At 41.5% G+C, this 13,580-nt stretch overlaps 1 pseudogene; it reads right to left on the bottom strand.

Moving 5' to 3' along the window:
• Nucleotides 1–1,575: 1,575 nt before the first annotated feature.
• Nucleotides 1,576–9,707, bottom strand: LOC147421583 (uncharacterized; annotated as a pseudogene).
• Between the last annotated feature and the right edge of the window lie 3,873 nt (nt 9,708–13,580).

The following is a 13,580-nucleotide window of genomic DNA, read 5'->3' as shown; positions in this document are numbered from 1 at the left end:
AGAGAGAGAGAGAGAGAGAGAGAGAGAGAGAGAGAGAGAGAGAGAGTTGATGGCTATGGAGTTTACAGCTTCTCACCGTGCTTTAGAATCAATTAGGGGTTGTCGAATGGCTTCCTGCTTTTCCGCAACAGAGCAGTGATGAGAACTACAGAGAGGTATTTAGCACAAGAGCTTTTGGAGAGCATGTACACCGTGAAACGAGAGACAAGATAGTAAGCAAGTAGAGAGAGAATGTCCTTATTCTTCTTCCTCTCCTTCTCTTCTTCTTCGTCTTCTTCTTCTCGAGAGAAGATCTTATGGAGATGGTGATGAAGAGCTTACACCACTCCATATAGTAGATACGTATAGCCTTGCGGTAGTAGATGCAACAGACGGCACTGAGAAATGAGCACAAACCGGCAATTTATAGGCAAGTGCAGCAGGCCAGAGTGATGCTCAAGCCAGAAGGTAGCACTAGTTTTTGAGCCACGACTAGCTTCCTGCTTTTGGGAACTTTGCCAAAAACATGCCTTTGCTTTTTGGTGACCAACTTTCCCACTTATCATCCAATTTTTACAGTAAAATTGACCAATTGAACAGTATATGGCCAACTAATGGAACCTTAGCTAGACTATGCCGCAGCGTAATGTCCCGACATAATTACGACTTTTTTGTACTGCCCCGGTGTATTTACGGTACCTATTTTTATAAAAATAATTCTCGTAAAAATTCAGTTTGGTCTCGTTTTTGCTTCAGTGATCATTTTTAAAAATCCGACGGAGAGTAAAGTTAATATTTTTATATCTAGGTCATCATAAAAAGCACATTGCTTTTCAAAAACGCCAAAAGTACGAAAAGAAGCAAAAGTTTCTAAAATTAAACCACGGGTTTTCCTTGTCTACTGGAATAAGAAAGCGAACTCACTTTTCACTAAAAAGCACTAAAAATCATGAAAAGCTAAAAATAGCGTGAAAAGCACTCAAAAACCAGATTTTTACAAAAGTGAATCATGCCTTCCTTGAAACATGTAGATTAAGGATCTGGCCCTGTTTTTTGCAAAAACACACCTAAAAGCATTAAAAACGTGAAAAAACTAAAAATAGTGGTTTTTTTCTAAAACTGAACCAAATGTCCGTCTAATCCACTAGAACATGGGGATGACTTTTCTATTTAGTTTACAACCTTCCAATACTGCCAATCAAGCATCTTAAATAAAAATTTGACAAAATGAATATTAAAAGGTATTTTTTCTATTTTGTAAAAGAGACCTAAAAATTGGGGATCTTACAAATCCCACGTACAAAACCATACACTAGCTTGATGACAACATTGTTCATTCTTTACACCACTACTAAACCACACCTACAAAATCCTTAATAAAGAGACCAAAGCATAAACCATGGAACAAACCAAATCTTCTCATTAGCACCCTTTAATGTAGTCATACAAAAAAGACGCATAAATACGTATACATATCTTCAAAAGACGCATAAATATGTGCATATCCCTCAAAAAGGATACTTGGTCTTGAATTGTTGTTCATCAAAGAAAGAAAACCCATAGATCATTGTGACGGCTTGCTACTAGCTAGGTGATCTACGAAGCATCACGCTATGTCCAAGCACTAAGCTCCAGCTTGAGCGTCTCCATGGAAACATGAGAGAACCATCGTGAAGTGAATTGCAATTTTTTTAAAGTGATTGACACATTTTAGAATCATAATCCATTCTAGTAATAAGTATCACCAAAAGCACAAGCTCACGATATACTTACCTACCTTTTTTGTGTGCGATTATTCACACCACTTTTTATGAGTAACTTCATAACAAGCATAATGTAGTACCCACAATCCTTAGTATTTGCTTGCCTTGGCATCTAAACAAAAATAAAAAAACGCCACTTATAAAACTTGTATAGAAGCCAAATCATTAATTTTTTTCTCAACACAATACCCCATGTACCTCCATTGTTCTAACATGAAAATTTTTCAAATTTAAAACCTCTTTTCTAAGAACGGGATACGGTGTTTAGGTCCAAAATACTGTAAAACTCTAAAAATGCAAAATATCACTATCTTATTTAATCTCCACATCGACACCACAACAATGTAGAGGAGAACTACACATACCTCCTTAAGGGGATAATATATCGATCAATTTCTTGCAAGGCAAGAGAGTCAAAGAACGAAATTGCACTCTTGTCTTTTTGTAAGCGAGACACATGCCATACATGGAAATTCCCTACAAGAGGTACTTAATATTAGCGACGCTCGTAGTGCGACGCTCAAACGTGAAAACCCACGGCGTCGCTATGACCGTCGCTAACTTATAAGTAACTTAGCGACGCCTAAAGCGACGCCGTCAGGGGTAAAAAAAATAACTGAGAGCGTCGAAAAACTTAGATCTCAAATCTAAGTTTTCGGCGCGCGCTCAAGAAAGCAAAGGTAGCGCTCTCTCTCTCTCTTTCTTCTCCACACACACATACACACACACACACGAGGAGAGCAAAAAGAGCCAGGTATGCTTCTTCCCTCTCCTCACTCTCATGTTCACTTTCCCTCTTCTCTCTCCCTCTCTCTCTCTCTCTCACACACACAGTGCACAATTGTGTTTTTGAGAGAGAGAGAGAGAGAGAGAGAGAGAGAGAGAGAGAGAGAGAGCACATGAATAAACAAAAAACGCACACACACATGCATAAACAAATAATGCACACACACATTGAGAGAGGAAAAGAGAGAGAGAGAGAGAGAGAGAGAGAGAGAGAGAGAGAGAGAGAGAGAGAGAGAGAGCACATGCATAAACAAAAAACTCACACACACATACATAAACAAAGAATGCACACACACATTGAGAGAGGAAGAGAGAGAGAGAGAGAGAGAGAGAGAGAGAGAGAGAGAGAGAGAGAGAGAGAAAGATATAAAACAAAGATAGAGAGAGAGAGAGAAGAAGAAGAAGAAGCAGAGAGTCTTAACGTTGTAGGAAACTATCGCAAGAGACCTTAAAGATCTAGTCAACAAGGAGTTGAACTCAAGACCTGTTATTCATGAGGGAAATGGCATAACCAATCTATCACACTTGGGTGATAGAAAAGTTATACCATTTTTCTTCTTTTATTGGCGTGCACACACACCCACACACACACACCCGGAAAGAAGAGAGTTTAATTTAACATTGTAGGAAACTAATTCAAGAGACCTTAAAGATCTAGCCGACGAGGAGTTGAACTCAAGACCTGTTATTCAAGAGGGAAATGGCATAACTAATCTACCACACTTGGGTGATAGAAAGGTTATACCATTTTTCTCTTTTTATTGTCACACACACACACCCACACACGAACACGAGAAGAAGAGAGTTTTAACGTCGTAGGAAACTATCCCAAAAGGCGTTAAAGATTAGGCTAGATGTAGACTTACGTTAGATTAGATTTAGGTTTATTTAAGTAAAATTAGATTAGATTTAGGTTTACTTTTAGTTAGATTTACGTTTGATTAGATTTAGGTTTATTTACGTTAGATTTAGATTTACGTTTTATTAGATTAGATTTAGGTTTATTTACGTTAGATTTAGATTTATGTTATATTAGATTAGATTTATGTTTATTTACGTTATTTACCTGTTATTGAAGAGGGAAATGGCATAACCAATCTACCACACTTGGGTGATAGAAAGGTTATACCATTTTTTTCTTTTTATCGTTTAAGATAATGTTAGATTTAGATTTACGTTAGATTAGATTTAGGTTTATTTAGGTTAGATTAGATTAGATTTAGGTTTATTTTGAGTACACCGAAGGATTACACTGCCTACGCGTTTGAGAGTGGTGTCCCGGCCACTACGTCGGAGATGCTGAGGAGTGACCCGAACACTATGTCGGAGTCACCTAGAGGCGTGGATGATGATCATTCATCGGACAGGGTTGCTATAGTTCACGAGAGGGACATGCCAAAGTGATACACCTACCTCATCAATCATATGTCAGATGAGACCATTATGACCCTTAAGGGGAAGCAAGTGATGGGTCGCGTACAACAGTTGTGTAAACAGGTTTTTTGACACACTGTAGTCTGTCATGGTCTCTTGGAGGGATCATGATAAAGCCTCTAAAGATTATCTTATTGTGACGCTGCATCGGGAGTTTCTAGTTCTATCTCTGGAGAATACATTGAATGATGCTTGGATGAGGAGACGCATGCGCGACTACATGAAGCATCGGAGGTCAGATGCACAGATGCCAGACCTGATTGGCGTGAAAGAGAGGAGTGGAGGGGCTGGGTATCACGGAGGAGAGGACAACCAATCTAGATAGGTGGTGGCAGTAAAGTGACACAGCAAGAGTTTGCATCAAGATAGGATTATCCCTTCACCTGGGGAGTGGCGACTTGGCCAGCTTCGAGGAGGATTTTGTCCCATCACCTGGTTCATGGATTGACGGGGTGGAGAGGTGAGAGTATTAAACTCTTGCATTGAAGTATTTGTATATGTGAGGCCCATTCACATCTACAGAGCTAGTAGCCCCATTGGCATGTCTTTTACCCTTCAATGGAGCGAATCACCACATGTTCAATTAGGTTAGATCTAAGATAATATTTTGGATTGAGTTTTGATATTAGAGTCTACCTTCGAGATTATGGTAAAAAAATTAGAGTTAGACGAACGGTGAAAAGATCTACTGTGAAAAGATGTTAAGATGCTAGGAAATGCTACAGCTAGAGAAGAGGCAAAGGGGTTTTTTCCACTACATGCACTATCATGTAGACGTGGGTGCGTAGATTTCTTGTACCCACAAATATAGGCTTTGACCAATAAAGACAAGATTATAACCCGGTGGTTCTGATCTCCGTGCACCTCTAGACCCAGGTGTGCGGGGATTGGACATGACTAGAGAATGTGAGATAGTTTACAGTATGAACAAAGAGAGAGAGAGAGAGAGAGAGAGAGAGAGAGAGAGAGAGAGAGAGAGAGAGAGAGAGAGAGAGAGAGAGATAAAAGACGAAGAATACCAATAGAAGATTACATTTTTTATCCAGGTTATAAGATTTTTACCCTCATTATGAGTAGTGACGAGGATGTGGGGTCGTCCAACCGAAACACCTATCTCTCAATGAGGATCTTATGTCCTTGTAATCAATGCAAGCATGTTGTGCGACAAACAATACACATTTCTTTGCAGCATGTTCACAAATTTGGCAAGATCGACCCATCTATTATAGATCGAGTTGTTGCAAATTATAACTTGTCGGACTCTGACGGTGGCCAACAGGCAGCAATCCTGCAACCCAATAGACATGGATAATCTACTATGGGACCGTTTGACCGACAAGAAAGATACTTTGGGAGCCAGGGTTGACCTTAGAAATGTGGATCGTATGGAGCAATATTGGCCGCAAATAGCGTCTGATGGATTGATAAAACTCCCTAAAGTACCATGGATTTTCACAGGAGCCCAAGAACGCAAAGTAAAAGAGACCATTCAATCTTTGCGGACCCCCACTAGCGTAATACACTCGCCCCGAACATGTTTTACTAAAGAAGGAAAGCTTACCGGTTTGAAGTCACACGAGTGGCATAAAATGTGTCAGGTATGTTCATAGTGGAATATATCATAGTGAGAATTGTGTAACAAATTCGTGTGTGGACTTTAATATCATTGGTGCACGTGTTTTGCAGTTTATTTTACCGGTTGCCATTGAGGGATGTTTGTCTCTTGACGTCTATAACACAATCTACAAACTTGCGAAGTTGGTGCAATGGATCTCACAAAAGGAGATCAACGTAGACTGCATACCATTCACCAAACTAAACGCTGTGGAGGTTGTGTGCATGTTTGAGAAACATTTTCCTACTGCCATGCTAACCATTCAGGTGCATCTTCTTGTTCACATAGTTGATGAGGTGCAAATATCTGGCACAGTACATTCCAGATGGATGTTCTTTTTAGAACATTTCATGAAAACGCTCAAGGGATATGTGCGTCAAAAGGCACGTCCGGAGGGTAGCATGGCAGAAGGTTGGGTGGTATCAGAGTCACGTGTAAAGGTCCACATTTTAGGGTGGAACATATCGACAGAAAGCGTTTTACTCAAGATTGTGGAATCATGGCAAAATTTGAACACTCTAGTTGACGACGGTCCTCTGATGCAGATCCTGTGGTGGTGGAATTCACTTACTTCAGTGCGCTACAAGAGATTTTGAGGATCGATTATAGAGGATTTTTTGTCGACTTGTTCGACGTTCAATGGTTCAAGATAATCATGGAGGGTCGCAACGCTATTGTGCGTAGAGGAGAGTCTGGTTTTCTTGAGGTGGATTCAACTAAGAAATGGGCTGACCTAAGAGACACTTTCGTACTACCTGAGCATTGTGAACAAGTAAGTATGTAAATAGTTAACATCCCATTTTAGAATTTATTTACTTGGAAGCTCTCATGTAAGTTATGTGGCTTTGGTAGGTGATATTTCATTCTACAAAGTTTGCATCAAAATGGTGGTATGTCATAGAGGTAGCCCCTCGTAGTGCATGGAAGTATGAAGGCTACCATGTGCAAACACAGCAAGATTTGATTGTGTGCGCTCTCTCTCTCTCTCTCTCTCTCTCTCTCTCTCTCTCTCTCTCTCTCTCTCTCTCTCTCTCTCGATTGAAAATTCTGAGTTATCGACTTGCCTCTTCAATCACTCAAGTTGAATAGAAGAAGAATATGTTTTATTGTGCTGCTAGCCTTTGAACATTCCAAAGCTACAAGCACCTTCAAGTTCTATGTCAAAAAAGAAAGAGATAGTTGGGATTCTTGCACGATTCTCCGTTTTGAACAATTTTTCTCCGTTTTATAATATATATTGTGTTCACGTGGCTTTTTGTCCATTTCTATTTATATGCGTCATTGCATCATTGTATTTAATGGTCTTTGCGTCCACTCCAGGTACGTATGCTCTAGGTATGTTCTCACAAGCAGGGACGACGAGCACTGCGCTCCGGGTGCGATGGAGACTGAAGATACAATCGCGAAGGGAGTGATATGTCTCTGCTCATAGATGCAACTCGTCTCACCGCTAGATCTAGTTGATCGGGTGAAAGAGACGCTAAGAAGCACTACTACTGCTTACTTAACATCTCTTTTACCAGATCAACTAGATTTAGTGGTGAAAGAGACGCTAAGAAGCACTACTATTGCTTCTTAGTGTCTCTTTCACCCGATCAACCCGCTCTAGTGGTGGCAGTGGTGGTTGTTGTGAAGATGCTGCCGTCGATGCTTCGACACCGCCTCGTGTTTGACAAGGCTCTTACCCTCCCCTTCTTTGCCCGCCGTGACACCAGCCAGGGCATCGTCATCGACACCAGGTTTTGCACGGTTGATTGCCATTCCTAGCGGCTACACACCACTAGCTACTCCTCCAGGAGTCACTCCAGTGGACACTCCTCGCTTCAGGGCTCAGACTCCAGTGGAGACACCTGACGTCCGTACCCCCGTCGACACGCCGCTAGAGACCCCTGCAAGGACACCCAGGTTCACGCGTCAACGGCGAGAGGGGTTGCCTTAGTCCGTCGACTTCAGCGGCGGCATCATCTTGGATGATGAAGGTAAGAAGGTGATTTTGCACATGCGCGGTCTTTGCTCTCAGGTGTTTAGACACTACATACTAAACCCCTGGATTGAATTACCGAATGATTTAAAAGATAGAACCATCAGCATGCTTCATGACGAGTTTCCCATCCCAACACGGGATGAGCGCTTCAATGAAGACATGATGAAGGTTCGAATGCGCGAATACTGCAAGCACAAGCGTTCCGAAGTGCAAAAAGCAATCAAGCATGGGTGGAACAGACCAGCTTGGCTGGCCAAAGAAGATTGGAAGAATGCAAAGAAAGCAGCACGCGAGAATCCCGACAAGTAGAGGCAGGGAGCTCACACCACTTGGGGAGCGGTGGGTGGGCATCATTTGAGGCCGATTTTGTAAGTGTTTTTGCATTTCTCTTTATGTTTGATAGTTTAGGGTTTATGGGTTTTTAAATTCTAACATAATGGATTCTTTGTATGTTTTGACAATGGTCGATGACAGGACATCATCTCACACCGTACGAGCACGAGTACGCAGGCAGGAAGGGCTTAAACGCCCTGATGGATATTCTGAGTTCTCGCGGCGGCATGGTTAGTATTAGGGTTACTCTTTTCTATTTGTTGTATTGTTTTATAAACGTCGCTATATGTTTATACTTACAAAAAGCTGGTTTATTGTTTTATTTTGCAGAATCCGACAGATACGCCGCTTGGACCCGATGAGACGTCTGATTAGACGACGTCAGTCTAGCCATAGCTGGATAGCATTAGTTTCTTTTTGTCATAGCTTATGTATCATGAAACGACTTTTATACGTCTTTTTGAAAACCATGTATATTTTTTCAATAATGACAGTAGTGTTGTAACTATTACATTTGCTAAGTTTAACAATCAAGTGATTTTGCATATGATGTGTACAATTGTCATTGATTTACTTTCATCAATTCATGCCTGTCAGTTTTGTATCTTTATTTTGCGAACAATATGTACTATGGATGATGGAGTTAAAGGTTATATTGTCTTGTGGGTGACTATTTTGGGTCTATATATACCTTTGCACTTTTTTTCAAAGGTGAATCAATTAATGAAACATTCAATATGGTTGATAGGTAGCAGGGAATTCAATGCCCTGCCACCAAATTTTTTTCCTCTCGCGCGTCGTTTGAACGTCGCTATATAAAGCTCTGCAGTGTCGCTATAAACGTCGCTATAGATGGCTTGCAAACGTCGCTATAATTGTCGGGGGTTATAAAAACCCAATGTATTTCCGTCGCTAACAACGTCACAAGAGCACACAACCTCTTGCAGTGATTGAAAAATACATCAAGCGTCCAATGGCCTCTATCAGAAGACATTTGCACAATATATGTAAAAGTTGAGGTAAACGCATATGAATAATTCATACATTACTAGCATCTCCATACTCATCCACAATCAGAAAAAAAATGAACATGCGATTGGAAAGGTCAACTCTACCAAAGTAGTTTTGCATTGCCTTCTTACTAGGCAAGGTTGAACAAAAGACAACCGCAAGCTATCAATGAACCAAACATGATTGAGAACTCCTCTTCAAAAATATGCTCCATCCACCTACAAGGTCATGGCCTTATTATGCTACATATCCGTAAAACATTCAATCAAAAATCAACTCTAACAAGCAACAATAGACTTACATGAAAAAGAAAATGAGTGCACGTGAACTTGCCCTCTTGCTTGTTATTTCAGTTACAAGTTTAGCGTCATATATTGTTATCTCAAGTAGATATCTTGATGAGCACAATTGGATGGGGATACCCTTAGAAGACCTATTAAGATCGGTCACTCATTACATACTATGTCAAAAAAGAAATAAGCCATTATATGGAAGAGGGCGTACCGTGCCGTGTTTGAGCCCATCAAGAGGTCATGCACATAAGTATTCCCACTTGGAGAAGAAATGTCTATATGTGTTTGGATTTTTCCTTTAACATTTTTCATTGGCGACATGATCACCTTATTTTGCTTAATGGAATAGAAAGAAAATAAAACAAAAAAGTAAAAAATTGAAAATAAAGCCGTGATAATTTATGGTTACAAAGTAATAAAACAAGCAATACTTAGTAAATTACCGGAGTTATGGTTAGGGGATGTTCCTCATCCTCCATTTGTGATGTATATTTATCTTCACTCTCCATACTCTTAGTAGGTGAGAGAGTGTGTTCTACTTCAATCTCCTTTTCTTCTTCTTCCTCATGTTTGTTGTTGTATTTTCTTGACTAAAGAGAAATTTAAGCATGCAAATAGTCTTAAGCTTAGAATTTTGTACATAAGATACAATTATGAAAGCATTGAAGCAAAGAATGAGAGCATCTCTTACCATCCTCTCGTATCCTTTTTGCAATATTTGTTTTCATCTTCATAACTCGAGTTGGCATGTCACTCTTCCACTTTGTCATTTTCTCTTACACATGGTTTGCAAACCATTCTTTGTATACCATCTTTTGGAAGGAAGAGCTTAAGCGCCATCTCTTCTCACCATTTGCATTGAGATATTTAAATGCTTCTTTGGGGCAAGTTTTATGCGAGTATCGATGCTTTGAAACCGCATTTTGGCTTGCCTATAGGACCGTGATCCATTAACCAATTCGAGCTTTTGACTACCCTTTGGTCTCCCAGCAGCTCTACGAGGAATGTCGACGATAAGACCATGGCTCTCTTTGATATGGTGGATAAGGTCAACACGTTTCTCCCATGCTCTATTTCACTTTGAACAGGTTTCGTCTACTCGACAATAGCGGACAAGCGCCCCAATCTCTTTTCCTAAACTCCTCAATGAAGAGTTGCTTTGTTTGGACATTAACAATGTCTCTCTCTCTATCTCTCTCTCTCTCTCTCTCTCTCTCCTCCAATATATACACAAAACCAAAAAAGGATCAATTCAATCACATCATATTTCGCAAAGATCCTTCTCTCAAAAATGTAGATGCAAGAAGAGGTGTGTCGATCATACCATGACCTCTGTTTCGTATGCACCCCTATCTCATTGTGAATGTGAGAAGGAAGACTCGCCTCTCCTCTTCATGAGACTTCGTTTTGCTTTACAAGCACGATTAGACGTCCCCTTTGATGCCATCTTCATAGCTCCAATATTTGCGGGTACTGAGGCTTTTTGTAGGCACATGCTCGAGTTAGACCGTCGTGGAGCTTTGCGGGTTGTCATCCTCTTGCAATTTGAAGATCTTTTGACGAGCACACCTAAGGTTGAGCTTGACAACGGCTTCAATGCAATCCACGGTCCACCGGCTCCCTCTCACGTGGCCCTCCTCTCCTCGCAGCACGCGACCCTTTTCTTAAGGTTTTTAAATGTATATCTTTCCCGTGCTCAATCAACCTTAAGAAAAGGAAAAGCTTGAAAAGTTCTCTGAATGAGGCAGTGAAGGTGCAGTTTTGTAAATTTAGGTTCGCAAGGAAGCAGGATTCGCCAGAGCCTAGCCAACGAATAGAAGGGGGAAAACCGGCAGGTAAATTCAGACTGCCTCACTCAATTGAGCCTGATTGTTATATGACAATGCTTGATGAAGTGGAAACGCTACTCGTTACCTGCGTAGAGCTATGACGAGAGAGAAGAACGTAAAGGCAGAAGCAGAGGGAGGCCACATTGCAGTCCCCAATGTCGTTGTCACCTATGCAGTGTAAATCTTGCCTCGCTGTTATTCGCCCCCGCAGAGTTTTCAAATTCCCTCATTATGCGCCTTGATTCCTCCACTCGAAGCTTTACCCCACCCGGATTTACCTACCGTTACAATCCAACAGCCCTGGAAAGCCTCATTATCGATCCCCTCTATTGTGTGACGTGCCATTATCCATATATAGTCACTAAAGGTCCTTCGCCTAAAATGCAACAATCAACAAGTCAAAAGGCACAATAGTACTACGTTTTTTATTAGGGGGTCCTACATTCCCTATGGAAGCTCTTTGCAGAAAGTGTAGTTGCATGGAAAGCACAATGTTGGATTTGCTTGCCTCGGCCGACCCCTATAAAAGAAATCGACGCACGCTTCTGTTAACTCTCTTTCTCTCTCTCTCTCTCTCTCTCTCTCTCTCTCTCTCTCTCTCTCTCTCTCTCTCTCTCTCTCTCTCTCTCTCTCTCTCTCTCTCTCTCTCTCTCTCTCTCTCTCTCACACACACACACACACACACACACACACACACACACATTGCTCGGATGGCAAGTCCGCCAGAAAACCATGGAATCAGAAAATACCCGTGCAAGCGTTTGTTCCAATATGCCCTTGCATGCTTTGTAGCTTCAGTCGGTGGTATCTTTCAAGGAGTGCCCAAGCGCATCTACGTTTACTTGTGTATCTCATCCTTTGCATCCCTGCTTCACATGGCACTAGCTGCTGCAATGGCCGAAAGTTACATGGCTGAACCTCCATGTGTGCAGCTGTGGATGAAGTGTATTATAGCTCAGGTGGCCGAAGAAAGGGGTGCTCAGATCTGCACCCTCCTCCCGGTTATGGTATCGACTATGGGGATTCTCCTTGCCGTTTTCTTCATCGCAAGTACTTGATTCATGCTCCCAGCCTTCATCATGACCAGAAACTATTCCAAGAGACGAACACCCTGAGAGATCTTCTGAGAGTAATGTTAAGAAACAAGAAACCACCTCGTCACACACAGAAAACCGGGTGACACTAAGGCCAATCTAGGGCTACATGAGTCACTATTTGCGACAGGACTGGTTTGAAGGACTCGAAACAGGACCCACTGCCAGGAGAGCGGGAGTTGAACCAAATAGACGCATCAGACCAGCTGATTTTCAGAAATGGGTAAGAAAATACAGCGGATCGGTGGATCCATATGACCACTTAGCAAGCTTTAAGCAAGTGCTAAGAGCAGAATGTATATTCGATTTCCATACTCAATTCGAGGGGTTTGGAATGACATTAGAAGGAAAAGCAGACATGGTTCTAGAACATTCCACCAAGGTCAATCATGGACTTGGAACACATTAGCTCAGTGGTTTGTAGCTGCTTGTTTCAAAACGAGGATCAAAAACAATAGGGTAGCCCAAATCTACAGCTTCAAACAGAAACAAGGTGAGTCTGTTAGGGATTGTGCAACTCAAATGAAGCAGTACATTGCCAGATGCCCAGAGCTAGAGATACCTGCAAAAGAACGGCTAGTATCTTTTTTTCTAGAGGAACTGCTAAACAAAGAACTTCATGCTATACTGTATATCAAGAAGCATACAACCCTAGAAGAGTGTGTGTCAGATGCTATTGACTTAGGAGACAATTGTGATATTTTCAACGCAGAAGATGTCCCTAAGGATAACCAAAGCGAGAAAACAACATCCCCCAAACTAGCACAATTAGGAACGACTGCTGCATCACCACTTTCATCTATAGAAGACATGCTCAAAAGGATGAATGACATGATAAACAACATGCAAAAAGAACCTAAAGGATACCTCAACAGGGACAGCCATTTAGGCCACAAAAATGGTGTGCAATCGAGGGTAAATGGCCCAAGCATGAGACCAATGAGTGCTTCTTCCTACCAAAGTATGAGGCCACATGGACAACCCATGTATAGATATCAGCCTAATATGGCCCAAGCTCAAAGACCACTGATGGGTATGAAAAGACCTCAACCCATGTTGGGTCAACAACCTCCGTATCCAGAACATAATGCAGTGCCGGTAAAGTACATGCATCTAGAGGGAGTCATAGATGAACAAGCACTAGTGCGTGTTACACCTTATGCTGAGCCTAGTCCATCTACAGTAATGGTCCCGGGGGATTCACCATGGAAAACTTACTGCACCACATAAGTGCAAGGGAGGGGTTTTTTTTTACATGTTACATAAGCGTATAAGTTAGGGGCAGTCCCCCAATAATCTATCTCCCAAGCTTAAAAATAAAGGAGGGGGGTATCATATTTGTTTGGGGGAAGGGGGGAGGGGTGGTGGTGGTGAGAAAAGGGAGAATGAGAGGAAGTTTTTGTGTTTCAAAATCATGGCTTCCCAAAATATTCTAACCTCAAACTTGTAAGTCAATAGC

The sequence above is a fragment of the Adiantum capillus-veneris genome, chromosome 27, assembly GCF_014529385.1.
Source record: "Adiantum capillus-veneris isolate H3 chromosome 27, ASM1452938v2, whole genome shotgun sequence".
Classification (NCBI taxonomy): domain Eukaryota; kingdom Viridiplantae; phylum Streptophyta; class Polypodiopsida; order Polypodiales; family Pteridaceae; genus Adiantum; species Adiantum capillus-veneris.
This window is presented reverse-complemented; position numbering and strand designations above follow the sequence as displayed.